The following is a 19,668-nucleotide window of genomic DNA, read 5'->3' as shown; positions in this document are numbered from 1 at the left end:
CACATACTGACAAGTCGAGAGACCTGGGAGGCCAAGGGACATTGCCAAAACGTGAGATAATCCGGCCGGGAAACATGCGTCTAAGAACTGTCACTGAAGTGTTTGCAGTGTGCGATGTTGCCCCATCCTGCTGGAACCAAACGCATTTTAAAGGGATTCGTCTTCTTCTTAGTTCTGGTTTCAACAATGTTTCAAGCATACGAATGTAACGTACCGAATTAACGGTAACTGTGGAATGTTACTTTTTATGAGTGTAGAGGACGCTGGTGGATAAGGTATGGATGCTCTGGAGCTCAGTAACGTAGGTTCTGATTATTCACGGTCCCATTTAAATGAAAATGAGCTTCATCGCTCATCAATAAAATTTCATTTTCATTCGATCCCAAAATCATTTGCATTCTGTAAGCGAAGTCTTCTCGTACAGCAAAATCAGTTTCCTTAAGTTGTTGGACAATGAGCATTTTGTAGGGATAGAATTTTAATTCTTTACGCAAAATTCGTCTAACCGATTCACGATTGATTCGTAACTCACTAGCATGACGTCTAGCCGACCGACCTGGGCTTCTGACTGCCGCTTGCCTTTCCCATTCAACATTTTCTGGTGTCGTTACTCTGCGTCTCCGGCGAGGATGCTTCTTATCCAGTATGTTTCCAGATGATCTGAAGTTTTCCACCCATCTGAGGATTGTGTTACGGCTCGGAACAGCTCCATGTCGACCGACATTAAACCGCGCACGAAACAATCGCTGCTTAGCAATAATAGACTCACCACTTTTCACGAAACTGTCATAGACAAACACTCTACGTTGCAAGTCCCAATGCTCCACAGTGACTGAGTAAATGAAATGGCGTCTTGTGTGGATCAGAACTATCCCCACCACGACCACCTCCCACCACCGCGCCCTCAGTACTACGCAGTTATAAACCGTCCGTCTCACATGCGTCACCCTGTATCTTGTTTCTCACTACTACCTGTCCTCCATAGCTGGCATTTAATTCTGGGCCTTATCACAATCTCAGCACATCAGAACATCAGTATTGACGAAGAATAACAAGTGTTGTGATCTGTTAACTGCGACATTTGTACGTCAAACTTTATAACACAACCAAAGGTTCTAGAATTAATTGGGCGATCCCTTTCCAGCAGCAGTTAGATGCGATTGTGGACAAGCGTTTCGACAATTTCTGAACTCTCCTGCCCTCCTATGACAGGGTGGGTAAACATAACGTATTTTTAGTGTGAGACCCACTCCATAGAAGTGCGGCTCTCGGATCAAGCCTAGCACTGACTGACGCACTGAAACTTGATTGCTTCTAAGAGCAAACAATAATGTCACGAGCAGCAGCTGCATGCAGCCTATACGTAGCTTAAAACGGACACATTTGTGGGTGATCCGGTGGTAGATCAACTTCTGAAGACCATCGAAACATGTCAAAGACACTTGTAATTTTAATCATAGACCTAACGCATACAGTAACTGATCAAAAGTATCTGGACGCCCCAATGCAATGTAAACTGACCACTGGAAGTCACGAGTATAATAAGAGGCGGGGAGCACCGTGTTGTAGGCAGAGAAGCAGTAACAGTAGAACGAATAAGTCAGGAGGGCTCAGTGACTTCGAATGCAGAGTAGCCATTGGATGTCACCTGAGCAACAAATCCATCAGGAGCATTTCGACCTTTCTCAGAATACCAAAGTCGTCTGCTGTAGATGTGACTGTGATGAGTAAACGCAAAGCAACAACCACACTAAACCAAGACTAGATAGATCTCACATACTGATTGACATGGACCGTCGAGCATTGTGGACGGTGCTTGCAAAAAAGTCGCACGAAATCAGCTGATGGACTCACTAGAAAGATCCAAAGTGCTACCAACATCCAGGTTGTGAGCAGACTCTCGACTCTCATGAGCATCACCTTTGGATTGAGTTCGACCTCGCTCTACGAGTAGACCCCAACGATCAACCCCACTACCGTCTATGGTTTCGATTATTGAGGAACAATAAGCTGCCATTCCTCCATAGATATTTAGACACTTCACTGAAAGCGTTTTCACTCAGTCATAAAGGCGAAGGATGGACGCATCCCATACCGTATTAACGTCGACAAATAGGTGTGTTTTACTAAGAACCTGGAAAGCACTCGAAACGTTACGGAAAATTACGATAGATTACAATGAGTTAATATGTCGTCGGGAACAACACGGCACGATACAGTGATCATTGTAGGTGCGAATGTGACAGTGACAGAAAGCTGTAGGTGGATTAATCTTTTTGAACAACGTGGTAGCAGCAGTTCCCACTGACAATAGAAACAATGGAAGTGATCGTATTGATAGGGTCTAGCCACGGAGTAAGCGAATGGTAGCAAAACGAATTTAATTTGTACGCTGTGATCGGCAATTAATTGTAGTAACGTGCTGCATAAGGAGACAAATGTCACTTGATACATAACGTTGAGCAATATTCTCCGTGAAAGTATCAGCCAGTTGTCACAATGCGAATATCACAATTAATTCTCCGCGCGTGCCACGAAACTGGACAGGAATGTACAAGAGCAGTCACGAGTTTTCTGTTAAATTCCTTATTGATCTATCAAATCGAAAGTTATTTACATTCCCATTAAAGTTCCACAGAGATGACGTAAGCCTTCTCATTGACGTGTCGACCAACGCGATAGAAACACGCTGCAGCCTTTGTCTGCTCGAAGCTCAGTCCTATACTGACATCCTCAAAAAAAAAAAGAAGTTTTGGAAAGCGAAAGGATGGCCTAGAGTTCGATCGTAACTTGTTGAAAGAGCTACTCAAACACTGATGTATATGTATGTACAGATAAATGAGAAAGGGTAATAAAGCTGTTATATGGAAAAGACGGAAAAACAGATATGGCGCGCAAAGTAAGAATCACTTCAGTAAAAGAGAAGTCACTAAATTATTAGGATTAATACAGGAGTATCGTGAATAACAGTAATATATATATATATATATATATATATATATATATATATATATATAAAATAACAGTAATAATATATATAAAGACAGATGAATGAGAAAGGGTAAGAAAGCTGTTATATGGAAAAGACGAGGAAACAGGCATGCCCAGCAAAATAACAATCACTTCAGTAAAAGAGAAGTCACTATATTATTAGGATTAATACAGGAGTATGGTCAATAACAGTTTGCAAGAGCAAATAATTTTTTCTCCACCTAATCTGTGTTGAGGTGAACATGTTTCTTCCAGTGAGGTTCCAATTATTCTTCTCTCTCCTTTCCCCTTTCTCATTTCTTGCTAGTAACCCCTTTCATAATCCTTAATGCAAGCTTTATTTTAATTTTAAATGATTGTTTTGTAAAATTTGTATTTCCCACACAACAGCACGCCATACACGTACTTTGCATTACAGCCGAGGACATCAAGTACCGATGGCAGAGATGGTTTCTACAGACCTAATTTAGATTCCACCTGATTTTTTCCTACAAGGTGGCCATTGTTTACGTATTAATTACGGAAACGAGCAGGCTACAACTTTCCCTTCCTAACGGTTCGCGCAATGTTCAATCAACAACTTTTTTTTTATTTGCGATTTATTCGAGATCATAGTACCTTCCCTTAGTAACAAGCCCTGACTGACGCCATGACTGCTTGCAACAGCTGCATCGTAGCTTTACCCCGTGGCTGCCAGTGTCCATTTTTGCAGACGACCTTGCTTCAGATCCGTGATCAAGGGACTACACTTGTTGCCGTAAGAATTCGGGACACGCCTGCTGCCACCAATCACTATTGGCATCCGGACCAGACCCCACAATTAGGCTGCTTTATGAGCGCTAAGGACCCATTTTCTAACCATTATGCTCACTCTGGGAATGAATATTTATTATCAATAATATTTAAAAAGTTGCTACCTTATACTCCACTCGTGGCGTTGACGTCAAGTCCGGCACGGCATTCCAAAAGGGTGTGAATACCTGGTACCTAACATCCGGTTGGCAACGTCCGTGAGCAATTTCAGTCGAACAAAGATTCGTAGGAAATAGCGAATATTCAGAATTAACGCAACATCTACAATGAAAACTAAATTTTTTCCTCTGTGAATCAGGAAGACATTGACCATTTATCTGTTACGAATCGTCTTGCTCTCAGGCGAATTTTAATATCCTGGGTACAATCGAAATGAAAAATATAATACGTAGTGAATATGTTGGTAGCAAAAGGATCCACGGCCCAACAAATTGTCTGAATGATAGCTACAGTTCTCTCATACTTCATGCCACTAAATGAATTAAAATATATCTCCCTCTTTTTTTTCCCAACACTGCTCAGTTTCGTCTGTGGATATGAGATTCCGATTTAATCGTTATATATACAGGGTGTTTCAGAAAGAATATACATATTACAGAGTATTATGTTGTCAAAACTATTGATAGCTGCACCATAGTTCGGTTAACTGAGGAACGAATATAGTGTCTAATTTATATTCATTGGCGCTAATTGTCGGTTGTCTTCTGTTTGCTTGGTTATGGTCACATGTCTGAAATGGCTACGCCGCAGCAGAAGTCATTTTGTGTTCTCCAGAGTGTGAAGTGTAATTCCGTGATAACAATGCAAAGACGTTTCAGTATGAAATACCAGTTGATCCTCCAAATGGGTGGAACAATCGCAGATCGTATCGACAGATCGAATATGGGGCCTGCAGAACTCACATGGACACACTGAACACGTACGACATTTTGTGCGATGTCCCACTCATCTGTTTGCAGCCCATTCTTCTTTGATGAAATCACGGTTACAAAACCGGAAACTGGTTGTTTCCGAGACTGAATGAGAACAACTTCATTTTTCAACAAGACAGGGCTATCCCTCACTGCAGTCGCCAAGTGCGTAAATATCTGAACGAAACTCTACAGAGCCATTGGATTGGTCATCAAACGGCCAGCGACTTAGCACTCCTCAGCGTGCTTTCATGTTCACCGGATTTCACGCCCTGCGACTTCTTCCTGTGGGATTTCGTTAACGACAACATACACGCACCAACACCACCACAGAACCGAGAAATGTTCAAAAACCGATTACGTGTTGTCATAACATCCGTGGCGATGGACATGCTTACCCATGACGATGGATATGCTTACCCAAGTGTGGGTGCAATTTGAGTATCGATGTGATATTGTTCGTGTCGATGCTGGAGGACATACTGAACATTTGTGATTTAAACTTGACAGATTCCTAAATATGTGTCCCAAGTTTTATACCTGTATGTCTTACAGTTTACAATGAAAGTATCACTTTCGAAACGCATACATTCTTTTTATACATTTTTACGTGCATATTAGGACATCGCTGGATGCCTAGACACTAAACAGATCTTGCAGTACACAGAAAACATTAAGAATGTGAACCGGATCATTGAAGTCAGTAAAGACCTGAAGGATGCTGGCATAACAGACTCAGATAATAACAGGCTCATATACAAATGATAGACTAACATTTAGCGAGGATGCACTCAAGTGAGTGGTGAGCCAAAAGGTCAAGAAATTGGTGAGAAGACGGAATACGTGTGACGTATGAGAAAATTTCACATCGAGTACACGCTTCACGTGGTCCTCTAGCGGCCAATACCTGCAGAAACCACTTTATAGAGCACAGGAAAGAATATTTCGTACCAATGTTACCGGCTTTCTCTACTTCGCCACTCAGATGTTGACCGAGGAAAAATATCTACATGCCTCCGTGCTTGCCCTAATCTCTCTTCTCTTGTTCTCAGAATACCCACGCGAGATATGTTGCCAGTTGCAGCAGAATGGTCGCACTGTCTTTTTCGTGCACAGGTTCTCTAAATTTACCCTGCAGAACTACGTCATCCTTCTTCCAGTGATACCCAATTAAGTTTCCGGAGCGGTTCTTTTAAACTTTCGTATGAGCTATAATTTCTTGTAACGAACCTAACAGAATATCTTTGAATTTGTTCCATGCCTCTTGTCGTGCCTGCTTGATAAAGACTCCGAGCACTGGAACAGTACTCCAGAATTGGTCGCACTAGCGTCTTGTATGCGCTTTTGTTTACACAAGCCTTGAATAAATCTACGTCCTTCATTCACCTTCCTTAATACTGTTTTTAGGTGACCGTCCTATTTCGTATAATTTACTAGAATCAACAATAAATGCTTTAATCGGTGTGAAGTCCTCGAGATGTTCACCACTAAGATTGTAATCGGCTACTAACAGTGTTTTAGTCTGAGTCATAGACATTGTCTTGCATTTATTCACATTTCATGAGAGCTGCCTTTCTTCACACTAACAAAGGGTCCGTCAAATCTGTTAAACACGGATTTTGGTGTGTGTTAGGTATGTTGTAGAGGGATGTGCCCAGAGTGGTGGCTAGCGGCTTTTCTTGCGTCAGCCCCACAGTTTCTGAGAAAACCGATGTTGAAGTTTAGTGCATACCTCCTACACCTGCGACGTTTATCACTTTTTGGCCAAGTCAGCGCAGCGCAGCGGGTGAGGTTCACGCCTATTACGCTGGTTGCACAGGTACAAATCCTGCCCATATTCGTTTTTTCGCTTTCATCTTACAGATCATCATTAAACAGTTTATGTCAAGCAAAACTATTCAAAAGCAGTCATTTTCGTCGTAGTAATTTCATTCATAAATCAATAATTATAGCATGCTTCCTTCAAATATTTATTCCGTTTGTTACAGAATAGAATATAGAACTGTGTTACTCTTTCCTTGGTTTGTCTCGCTTGCTGTGCTAGGGTACAGTTTCAGATGGTATTTTTCGTAGAAGCAACTGAAGCGCCTGTTCGTAGAGCACCAACCCCACTTAATGAAAGCTACTGCACTGCAGGCACACGAATTTTTCAGAAGCTATACCGGGAAACACAGTTCGTTTAAATTTAAAAAAAAAAGTTCACTCTTCGACCAACTTCGATGTGAACCACGTGTATCTGATCATTTCTGTGAAAGCAGGCGCACTAAACTGATGCAGGAACAAAGAATGTGTTTTTATGGAAGCTTGCTCCGAAGCGATTTCTATATTGGCCTTGAGCAACTTAGTAGTATTTTGAATTCTTTTTGTACATATTTTAACCTGTCTCTAAAAATCAACGTCACAGGGTTGGCAAAGAGGAGTTCATTGTGGGCACAAAATTATTACGGTGAAGTTGCACGCTTATCTTTCATCTACAAAGATTTGATCGTGAAGTGTCTGATCAGTCTGCCCTCCCTGCGAATCAATAGTGTAAGGAAATTTTCCTTGTTTCACGCACGGAAGAATGACTCATTTTAAAAACTCTTTGTACAGCACTTCCGTCAACTTCCCAGACTTTTTGCGGGTCACAGTTTCGTTTTTAATTTATTAGTCGTCTCGTAAACTCCCATTTGAACAATCGGACCAAACTTCCGGAATGTTTTTTGCACACATAAGAAAATGCAAAGGAATATCTTTCCTGACGCATTTATAGTATGCTATTCCACGAAGGAATGACTAATACTGTCCAAACTCTTTTTCTGCACGGTGACGGTTATCTCTGCTCGTTCCGCAAGAGGTATACTGTATGACGATTAGTACTGCTATTCAGTTTGAACACGCTGTTAATTACATAATCGAGATCAAAATAAGAGATGTGTACTTTCTTCTGTATCTGGAGTGACATATACTTTTTAATGATATTCTCTTCGGCTGAACTGTAAAACAAAAAATAAATAAATAAATGATCACGGACAGGATTTGAACACGTACTGCCAGCCTGGTAGCGGTGAACCTTAGCCGCAGTGCTACTCGCTGTTGGTTCAAGGAATACTAACGTTAGGAGTGTAGGACTTCCGCATAAAACTTCAATATCGATTTTCTCGGAAACTGGGGACCGTCGCATGAAAAGCCGCTCGCTAGGTACTCAGGTCAGGTTCCTCTACAACATACCTAAGATTCATCAAAATCCGTGATTAACAGGTTTGATGGTCCCCTTGTAAGTGGAAATTTTTTACCAAGTCTAATTATATATTCCGTTACGGTCGGCCAACAATGGTACTTTTCTGCAGAGATCAGCAACCTCAAGGAGGCATGGATGGATCACAGCTGGTAAATTGTTCATCTATATTGAAAACATTTGAGGTCCTTTTGTCTCCTTGGAACACACCCGATTTTATTACAGATACTCCAGCTCGATATAATCTCCGAGATCATCCGTTGCGAGGGCCCCCAATTACATTTCGAGTCGAGGTGTGAAAAGGAAAGATCGTGATGTATTCAGTCTAGTATGTATTATGCTGTGAATTATTGTGCTACATTTCACAACACATGATGAATAATTTTCTCTTCATTTTAGTTGTCACCTACGTCCACAATTTGTTTTGTTCCAGTTTTTCGAGTCTCTCAAGTACAAAGGGTCCAGGTTAAACACGTAACGCAAAATGTAATAGCTTGAGACGTAACTGAGATATATATTGGTAGTTTCCTTCGACAAGTATAGTGACTCAGAATGTTTTCTGTGTTTGCTTGCGGTAGCGTGTGCTCATGCACATAACTACTTAGTTCGCGCTTCACTAGCCAAGTGGACTCCACAGCAGAAACTCTGTGTACTTTCGGTCACGGCGCTAATGTCTGCTACACTGATACAACGTTATTTTCGGCGAGAGTACGGACTGCAGCCAACTGACGAAGATCTCACTCACGTATCGAGCCACCACGCCAGAGGCTACTGTTGAAATAATCCGTACGTCCTTACAGAGGACAGTACACGATGTCCTCCATAAGAGATGAACCCTACGGGCGTACAAAATTAAGCTTCGTCTCAAAATTAAGCCTGAGGACAGCCGCGACGGGAAGCATTCACCGAGACAGTGCTAGTAAAAATGGATGAAAACGAGGCATTTCTCTATTTCTTCTGTTTCTCGGACGGGGCTACATTCCTCACTTCCGGCACGGTAAACATATGCAGGTTCCGCATATGCAGAACTGACATCCCCACCCTCCCCCTTTCGCCTTCCCAACGTAGTGACAGAGTGCGAACTTGGCTTTCCGAAAGCGAATGTGGAATGTTGAAGGGTAGGGTTATAGGAGGTTCTTCTTCGCGGAGCCTGTAGTTAATATAACGACGTAGCCAAGCTTCCTCGTGACATGATTTTTCAAGAAGATGGCTCACCACGCCATTTTGTCAAAATTGTGGGGGGTTCCTTGGACCGGGAGTTCCCAGATCGCTGGACTGGGAGAGTCCACTTAGAAGCCCAGGCATTGGGCCACTAGATTTTTCTGTGGGGGTTTATCAAGAATCAGGGGTACGAGAGAACAGTTCGTGACCTGCTAGATCTGTACCAACGCATTCGTGCAGCTATTGCAAATGTTACGTCTTCAATGCTGCAAAACACTTGAAGAGAAAAGCAGTAAAGATTAGATGTCTGTCACACCACTAATGGTACGCATATCGAGGTGCATTAGTCGTCTAAAAAACCATTTTGAGTTGCCGTACCTGTAGGAACTTACAGTCAATAAATATCTCAATTACTTCTCAACCTGTAATACTTTATATTGTTGCATATTTAACCCGGACAACCAGTAAATGTTTACCTGTCATTCCCTCGCTACCTCAGAGATATAGCGAAAGCAACTCATATCCGTATACACATGTAAGCATACGTGGCATTAAAAAATGTGCTTAGTACTATTTGAAGCAACAACGCTAAAAATCGTAATCCATTTGCTCATCGAACGATGTCCAGCTACTGTGGGGTGATAGCTAAGAGCGAGCTCTGCGTTCTAACTGCGTAGTCTGCTGCTTGAGTGTGATAAAGTAAGCATCATTTGTGCTCGATCTCATCTGACAAATGCTATCAAAGGTGGAGCAATATCATTAACTCCTTTTTCACTTCTACTACTTTTTAATGTCCATTTAATTAACGTGCAAAGCGAGTGGATGTGGTGTGAATGCTATTATAACAAGCATTCTTCTGCCATGTCTTAATTACTACAATCAGATTGCCATTTACTCATCAGCAGTGAACGAGTTTCCATCAACGCTTCATAATTAGCTAATTTAAAGTCATCATTTCTTAATCTAAATTATGTTGTTTGGCTGACAATAACACAGCTTATTTCACAAATATAAAAGTGAAGACAGTGAATAGAGAGATGACCACAGCTGTCTCTTTTAACGAAAATGGATACATTATTCTAAATTTCTTCTTCGTTAATGTGATATTGTCTTTCAGAGTACTTTTCGATTGAACAGAAATTGAGGAAAGGAGAAATGGTGTCAGCGGATCTACCAAAATACAGAACTGTTATGGAGAAAACAGAAAAAAGCGGATTAACCGAAATATGGCACATGGCACATGAAAAATTAAAAACAAGAAAATAACTTGAGCTGATTTTAAACTCTCTTTAGACAAAGTTAGAACACTTAGAACCTCCCAACTAAGTTGCCTTCTCTATACAAGACGGTGTCACAGGCAGAAAAAAAAGAGCTATCGAGACGAAAGTATACGAAGAAGAAAAACGACTTAACTTAGTGAGTCACGATTCACTATGCTTTCAAATGAGGACTCTTATACGTTGTGGAACAATTCTCACTTATAATAACTATAACAGATTTTATGAAGACTGCCCACTAGAAAGAGTATACATCGTCTTGATTATATGTGATTAATTAATAAAAAGCAATAGACACTAGTAATCATTTTTTGCTTAGAATATGAAAGACAGCTACGTGTAACAAATAATAACTACGCAGCTAAAAGGCTATGGCCAGAGGCTAGGTTCTCGAATTGCTGTCATGCTGTCAGTCGCTTCTAAACAAATTTTAGAAGTACCTCAAAGGATATTCTTCTATATATGCTCTCAAGATATAAACTATTCGACAGAACTTCTGAGAGAATTTTTGTTGCGCTTTTCTTCAAAAATGTGGTGAAAAAAGATAAATGACCATATCGCCTGTACAGCATTTTAAATGGTCATTCATTTTCACACATTAAAGGTACAAAAAATAATAAGTTTTGAGAGCAAAATATGTTAACACGTACCGTTGTTGCAGAGTAGTATTTCGTAAAACAGAAGTGAATGTATTGTCCTTCTTTCCTTATTCGTCATCGAAGTACAAACGTGAAGATTTAGAGAAGTGATTAAAACACCTATGTGAAGGGCAATATGTGGATATGATTGATCATTCCCAGTGTAGTGGCCCTACAGTATTCCAATATCAAAATCCATAGTGATCACAGTATCTAGATCTTAATCACAAACTACAATAGTTAGCATGTGTTCTTTTAGGAAAATAAATAGCTCTCTGGCAAGTGATGAATTATTTGTGGCTCTCATAGATCTGCAAGTCGTAATTAACTGTCACAACAATTTCTTTTCTAGTGGGCCCGCAGCATGCATGAGGTCGAAGAACGACATATTTTATTTTTGCTACAGGTTTCTGCTACACTATTGATTTGTTTGCCCTTAGTGATTACAAAATTACGTGACGAGCTCGTTTGACGTTTCTTATTATCAAGCATACCTGTGCAGATGGTATAATACGTACAACATTGTTCGTTACAATGTTTCTACGTCAAGTATAGTATATTATGCTTACGTATTATCTGGTGTGACGTGGCTCATATTGCACCTTGGAGTGTACGTATCGGTTGTCCTCCTTTTAAGTCATGATCACGTTATTTCGGTACACTTTTATTCCCGTATTTTCTGTAAAAGTGTTTTTTACTGCTCTGGCTCTAGCGAAGTTATGTATTTTCAATGGAAATTATATTTCGCGGAAGTCAGTGAGTACGTTTAATTTTAAGAGTTAGTACTTTCTGGTTTTAAGTAAATAATGTTTTATTGTTTGTTTGTTTGTCGTAATAATTTACCGTTTTTCTTTTATAATGTCAACTAAATTTTCCAGGTATTTGCACTCATACTGAAAAATACTCACAGAACATCCTTAATGAACAAACAGATTTAAAACAAAAAAAGCCTTGAAAATTTTATTACATTGTAAAAGAAAAACAGTAAATTATCACATCAAATAAAAGGCAGTAGAACATTATTTAGGTAAAACAATGGTGGTATCATAATGGGAGTTGAAGTGACGTCACAAATTCGAAGCCGATGTCCGCCATGTTATTTGCACCAAAAAGTAGCTTCTGGTGGATCTGTTTAATCAACAATGTCAGCTAGCGTCATTTATGGATGTACTAATAATTCTGATTATAGTTTAAAGTGCAAATGAATCACATTTAATTCTTAAGAGGGCTCGTTAAAGCTATAAAGTATTTCTTTTATATATACATGAATTTTAGTTGCGCTATTTAGTTTTGCTATAGCTATTTTATTTCTGCCATTTGACTTTAGATTGCCTGTCAGTATAATTCAAAAAGCTGTCTGTGTGAATGCTGTGAGAAAGAAAGAGTGAAAATCGAGCATACATAGCAAAATGTACTCTCAGCATTTCCTGGAGGAAAACAAATTCTTCTCAAAATATTAAAACGGGTTCAAGGAAAACAACTAGCCTTTTTAATACGTGTTATGTTTCGAAATTTAGACGCAGTACCTTCACAAATTTGCAGATGGCTTGATAAATCTTTGAGTTGTAGAGCTTACTAGCGAACCCGGCAATGCTTCGGAACTGCTAAATATGCATAGGAACTGGATATATGTCCCAGGGTCCTCCCCTCCCCCCCCTCACTCTGCAACTCCTCCTCCCCCTCTCTTGTCCATCTCCTCATCCACCCCCCTCTTTCTGTCTATCTTTACTTCCCCCTTTCTCCATCCATTTCCTTCTATTCTTTCTCTGTCTCCTCCTCTTCTCTCTCTGTCCATCTCATTCTTCTCGCTCTCTATATCCATTTCCACTTCAGCCTTCTCTGTCCATCTACTCTTCCCCCTCACTCTGATCTTGAGCCCTGTTTATTGTTACTGCAAATTCGGATTCTAATCATAATCTGATAACCCACAAATACATCCTTCCTGTTTGCTATGAAAACCAAGTGCGAGGAGGAGAAAAAAAAGCACACTGTTGGGTACAATATATATATATATATATATATATATATATATATATATATATATATATATATATATATATATAATGAGAAAGAATATATGTGGGAGAAATAATTTTTATAGTAGTTCAAACTGACTACATTCTGTTCCTCTTGTTTTATATTCACTGATGCTCATGTTATAACCTCGTTTCTAGGCACTATCCACGCTGTCCAACTGATTATCCGGTACGTTGCAGTTTGAGGAAGAATTACAGTGTCATATGAAAACTATCATGTTTTTATTTCTTCTCTCTGCATTTACAAATTTCATCTAATTGCAAATGATGATTATGAAATCAGGGTACTCAACGACATGGTTATTGTGAGCCTTGTTGATTGTAAATGCATGCGTTCTGTGAACTGAACAAAGAAGTATTGCCGCGAGATCTCAGGAGCCTTGTCACGATCCGAGCGGCTCCCGCCCGTCGGAGGTTCGAGTCCTCCCTCGGGCGTGAGTGTGTGTGTTGTCCATAGCGTAAGTTAGTTTAAGTTAGATTAAGTAGTGTGTAGGCTTAGGCACTGATGACCTAAGTAGTTTGCTCCCATAAGACCTTACGACAAATTTCCAAATTTTCATAGAATTATTTCCTTAAAAAAATATTAGTGTGTTTGTGAAATTATATTGATACCTGACTTGAGACTGTTGACGATATTAACGTTAAGGAAAAGGGGGAGGGAGGAGTCATGCGGAAGGCCAACTCTCCACCCTAATTCACAGACTGTAACAAGTCAGTAGAATCCATACGAAATGCAACAGATATTCACAGCGAACTTCAGCACAAATCTTTAGAACAAAAAACATTTTTCGGTTAATACATACTTGTGTTCGAGACAGACTGGCCAACAGTTCTGACGTCTTTAGAGTATCTCACGCGAGGACCACTACATCAAGATGAGGAAACCTAGAGAGGCGCATACAGCGATACAGTCATTTACTCAGCACGTCCTACGTGACTGGAAGGGAACAAAGGGTACAAAGTACCCGAAACCATGCAATACATAACATATCCACAGTATAGAGAGTGAGTCAAAATGAACTAAATAACTTTGGAATGACATATAAATTTATTGAGGTAACTTACAGAATCGGTAGGTGTGTCGTTTGGTAGAAAACAACCTCAAGTTTCACATAAAAGTGTCAAGTGTCATTTTAGTTCAATGTGGCTACTATTTGTGATGTGGCAAACATCCCATAGGTAGTAAATTTTTTCCCACACTCACATCAGCAAATTAGGCGTAACTTGCGCAACGACAGCATAAATTCGATTTTCAGGTCGGCAAAATTGTTTTGTAGGTGAGGAACGTACACGCGGTCCTTAATGAGACCCCAGAGAAAGATATCCAGTGGTGTCATGTATCGAGAGCTGGGTGACCGAGCGATTTGCCCTATTCGTCCAATCCACCGACCTGGGAAGCGATTATCGAGGAGACCTCGAATTTCCGGGAGGAAATGAGGTGGCCCACCGTCTTGGTGGTATTAAACCATCCCATCACAGTGATCTTCATCGTATTCGATGCGGAATTTAGGCCGAACAGTTGTTGCAGAGTACGTTTCATGAAAACAAAACACACAATGAGCACGCTCCGCACCGCTGAAAGTAGCCATTTTAACTATGAACTACGCTGGCGCTCCTGGTGGCGGAATAGGCTACTGATGCACTATGCGAATCAATCTTGAGGTTGCTTGCTACAAAGTGACACATCTCTCCTCTATGGTTATCTCAATAAATTTATATATCATTCCAAAAGTTGTAAAGTCCTTTCTCATTCACCATGTATTTTGAACTTCCTGCAGGCAGCGAAGTTTGTAAGATAAGGCGAAACAGTCCGTAAGAAAACCTGCTGCTGACACTTTTACAGTTGCGAGGCTAATATTTCAGATGTTAACGATAGGCATCTACCCTTCAATGGTCCCAACGTACCCTCTAAACCCACCCTGACCAATTCACCGCTTGGTGCAACCAGTGGTTCCTCCGTGTTAATCCCTCCAAGACCCAGGCGATCATCATAGGCCGCACCACCCGCTCCTTCCGCCTCCATGATTTCTACCTCACCATTTATGGCCGTCCTATCCACCTCACTCCCAACCCTCAAATACCTTGGCCTCACCCTCGACCGCCACCTCACCTGGACTTCCCATCTCCTTACCATCCAAAACAAAGCTCACAACCGCCTCCGCCTCCTGAAACTCCTGTCCGGCCGGACATGGGGTCTGCATCCTTCCACCATCCTCCACACCTACAAATCCATGATCCGCGCCATCCTTTGTTATGCCAGCATCGCTTGGATTTCCGCCCCTCCCCGGTTCTATAACGCCCTCCAAATCCTCGAACGCCATGCCCTCCGCCTCGCCTTCCGCGTCTACCTTCCGTCCCCCACGTGCATCCTCTATGACCTCATCCCCTTCCCCCACCTTCTCCTTTTCCTTGAACACATCCGCACACTATATATTGTCCGCCGCCTTGATCCCCCTCACCCCCTGGTGTCTCCCTTCCTCTCCACTCCCAACCAGTTGCCGCGCCTTTACCGTTGTGTCCCTCCCTCTCTCCACCTCCACACCCTCCATCTCCTTTCCCAACACAACTTCCACCGTCTACCACTCCCGGATGATGAGCTTCGCCCTGACATCTACCCTTCCTACCAACTCTAACCCCATCTTCCTGCCTCCTCCTCAGGGCTCCCTCTCCTCCCCCTCCCTCCTTCTGAGCGGATTTCCCCTCCTACTCCCCCTCCATCTCTTGTGCCTTCTTTCAGTGTCTCTGCGCTCCCTCCTGCCCTGTCTTCCCTTTTCCTCTCCCGCCCCATGTGTCTCCTGCCTCTTCGTGAACCCACGGTTGCCCCTCCTCTCTTCATCCCGCCGCTTCCCCAGCTGCCCCATGCTCTCCCCTCCTTTTCCATCCTCTCTGACCTTTCCCTCGGCAGGTCCCACCTGGTAGTTTTATTCTTCGTCGTGTGTGCTCCAAGTGGGTTTTAAGTGTGTTGTTTCGGAGTGTTTTTAATACTGTGGCCAACTTTTAACCCGTGCATGCGCATCCAGTGTCTTCTCTGTGTTTTAAGAATCGCCAACTGTGTTTTTTTAACTTTCTGGTGGCTTTTTTAACTGTCTCCCATGAACGTCTCCATGTCAGTGTATTTTTACCTCCATTTTCTCCCCTTACTCTGTTTTATGTTCCCCTTTTTTTACCTCCTTATGTATGTATTATTTTATTCTTGTTTTAGTTGTCATGTCACTCGGCTGAAGAGCGGCGGATTGTGCTGCTGACAGGGGAATAAAACCACAATAAAGAAAAAAAAAAAAGATAGGCATTCAGCGGTATCTTTCTTACTCGACCACAATAGCATTTTATTGTTGTGGAGGAGTTGAACACGTGTGATGACGTTGGCAAGTAACGCACGCTCGATAGAAATCGGCACCGAAGTTCGTTGATCTAATATTTTAGAATTGTTTCGATTAACTGGAGAAAATGCCTGAGTGTGCGTCGTTCGCCTTGCTTCGAGTACAGTGTGTCGCCTTGCCTCGATAAACAGCGCTACGTTTTTCGTATTCAAGTTTTATTTGTTTTACGTCGATAAGTTAGCGTTCCCGTGTCGTCAGAAACCAAAAAGTTTCGGTCAAGAGGTATTTGAGACACCTACCGTCGGCTTTTACCAGTCACGTGACACTAATAGGTGCTTTGACGTCACTTCTCAGTGCATCTGAGTTGCAGTTCTTTGTAGCGCTATTTGTTGTTTGTTGTTTTTTATGATTTTTACTGGTTTCGAGAGAAATAATTTTTTAATTCGTGCCGTGTTTGAGAAAAAATATACTGTCCGTTTCGTTTCAGAGCAGTGCATAACACTTACTCTACTTATCGTTTTTTTACCATAGACATTTTTTAAAAAATACGTTTCCAAGATATGTTTCCTTTTTATATATGATTGATCATAATAATTGAAATTCGACTTAATTTTATTCCAATGTAGTAAATTCTCTTAATGAAAGCTGCCTGTTAACTTAAAACTCGCCACAAGTCGCATATAACTTTTTCTTTATTGTACATGATCCACTCGATCAACGCGAGCATTTACAGAACTGTGGAAGTACAATGTGTTGCGCCTTCATATAGTAAGATAAATTCACAGATTCACCTTACAACATGATAACTTACATTACGTAGTCAAGGACCACACGTTACAAGTATCGGACTGAGCATAGCGCCTTCGTCGTACATAAAATGGAGTAAGTTAATAGTGTATACTCAACGTAAACTCTCTCGTCGGGTGCATTCTCAGATTAAACAAGACGTACCATTTCTTGTTGAACGAGTCAAAGCCCTATCGATATGCGCTTTCATTTAACCAATTTCTCGAATCCTAAAGCAAAGCTATGTAATACAAAAAACACTAACATCACTAAACTACGGCAAATATCTGCCGAGTTTTCGGGAGCTCACACATACACGTCTAAAAATCATACCTGGAATTAAAAGAACCTGTGGGAACGAAACATAGATGGCTGAATTATATTTCGAGATACCTCACCTAATACTGGTTCTTGAAACTTATTGAGTTAGCTTTCTTGAGATGGTTGGCTTCTATAATAAAAGTCTATCAGTCAAGATTTTGCAGTTTGCCAGTGGCGCTCCCGTATGGGGCAAACAAACCGTTGGTTGTATATGTTCAATATCCCCTGATAGTCCTATTTGATATGAGTCCCACTCTGTTGAAAAATGTTCTAGTGTGCATTGCACAAGTGTTCTGTAAGCAGTCTTCGTTGTAGACTAGTTACGTTTTCCCAGCATCCTACCAATGAACCGCAGTCTGCCCTCTCGGTTCTCTTGTGAAAATGTTTCAGACGCTCATGTTCAGAGTCACAGACACTTGGCCACGTAAGATATCATGGAAGAAAATGACAGTAAAACAGAGTGAAGTGGCACGTCTTTAACTATCGGAAAACTATTTTATGACGCAAAGTCGCCATCTGCGGATGATATTGTTAACACCTGTCTATAACAGAGTTAAAATAGAATAGATATCACCTACATTTACCAATGAGTTAGTGAACGCAAACGTATGTCAGTAACAGATTTTAGACGAATATATTTGAGAAAATGTGAGTTGAAACGTTGAGGGCAAGAAGAAATCTAGCAATCTAGAAGATTTTATTTAAGCTTATGCATTATGGTTACCTTTGAACAGTGTAATTGCATATTAAATAAGTGTGACTTCGAGTCATCTGCTATTGTCATTAACGAGGTTTGAGTGGTTACAGTTTGATCTTCAAATGCGGTTAACAGAGGTTTATGCTATCACGGGAGACTGTCTCACTGTGACAAGAATGTAGGGAAAACTGTAACGTTCTCCTTGAGTGTCAGTTATTTAGCAAATTATGTTGAAAGATGAACTTACTTACTTACTGTAGCAGTGTGACGAATGTTGCTGTTAGAATACCACCGGCAGCTCCCATTGCTACCGCCTTTTATTCACGGAGTTAAGTTATATGCACTATAGCTAATTATTTGTATCTGTTACTTTAAATTTTGTGTGGCACTGATGGGCTGGAGTCCACACATGGGGAAGCTCGGCTACCGAATTGCAAGTCTTTTCAGATGACGCTACATTGGGCGACTTAACGAGTCTGTGTTGATGAAATGATGACTAAAATAACTCAACACCCAGTCTCAGAGCCAAGAAATTCTCCGATACGACCGGTAATCAAACCTGGCGCACTGCATGGCAGCCAGACATGCTGACCAGTGAGCTAAGGGAGCAGATAATATTTTTATAAAAAAACTGTGTGTCATGAACAATGTGTCAACGTCGAGCATGGGGTCTGAACTTAAGTATAGTAAAAGTGTATTTGACTAAACGCAACACTTTGGCTTAGCAACAGTAGTTTGTTATATACGTAACACTAGCGACATACACCGGCTTCACACAGACAGCACTAAGTATCTATGGCTGAACGTCTTATCTAGTCGTCCCGCCCCCCCCCCCCCCAATGCTCCCCCTCCGACTCCGCAGCCATTTCCTCGTGAGCTACATTATCTGTGTTACTTTTTCTCACATTTCTGCATGTAACATCGCTACGAGGCTCCGTCTGCCACATAAAACCGGTAAGAGGCACGCTCTGCCACGGAACATTGCTACGAACCACCCTCTACTGCACAACATTGGTACGAAGGATCCTCTGCCGTGCGATATTTGTACGAAGCATCCTCTGCGATGAAAAATCGGTATGGAACACGCTTCGCCCGGCAACACAACACGAAGTAGTCTCTGCCTTGCTGCACTGGTACAAAGCACCCTCTGCCACACAACACTGCTACGTAGCAAGCGCTGACAAGATATACAGGGTGGTCCACTGATAGTGACCGGGCCAAATATCTCACGAAATGAATATCAAACTAAAAAACTACAAAGAATGAAACTCGTCTAGCTTGAAGGGGGAAACCAGATGGCGCTATGGTTGGCCCGCTAGATGGCACTGCCATAGGTCAATCGGATATCAACTGTGTTTCTTTAAATAGGAACTCCCATTTTTATTACATATTCGTGTAGTAAGTAAAGAAATGTGAATGTTTTAGTTTGACCACTTTTTTCGCTTTGTCATAGATGGCGCTGTAATAGTCACAAACGTGTAAGTACGTGGTATCACGTAA

This window comes from Schistocerca americana, chromosome 2, assembly GCF_021461395.2.
Source record: "Schistocerca americana isolate TAMUIC-IGC-003095 chromosome 2, iqSchAmer2.1, whole genome shotgun sequence".
Classification (NCBI taxonomy): Eukaryota; Metazoa; Arthropoda; class Insecta; order Orthoptera; family Acrididae; genus Schistocerca; species Schistocerca americana.
This window is presented reverse-complemented; position numbering follows the sequence as displayed.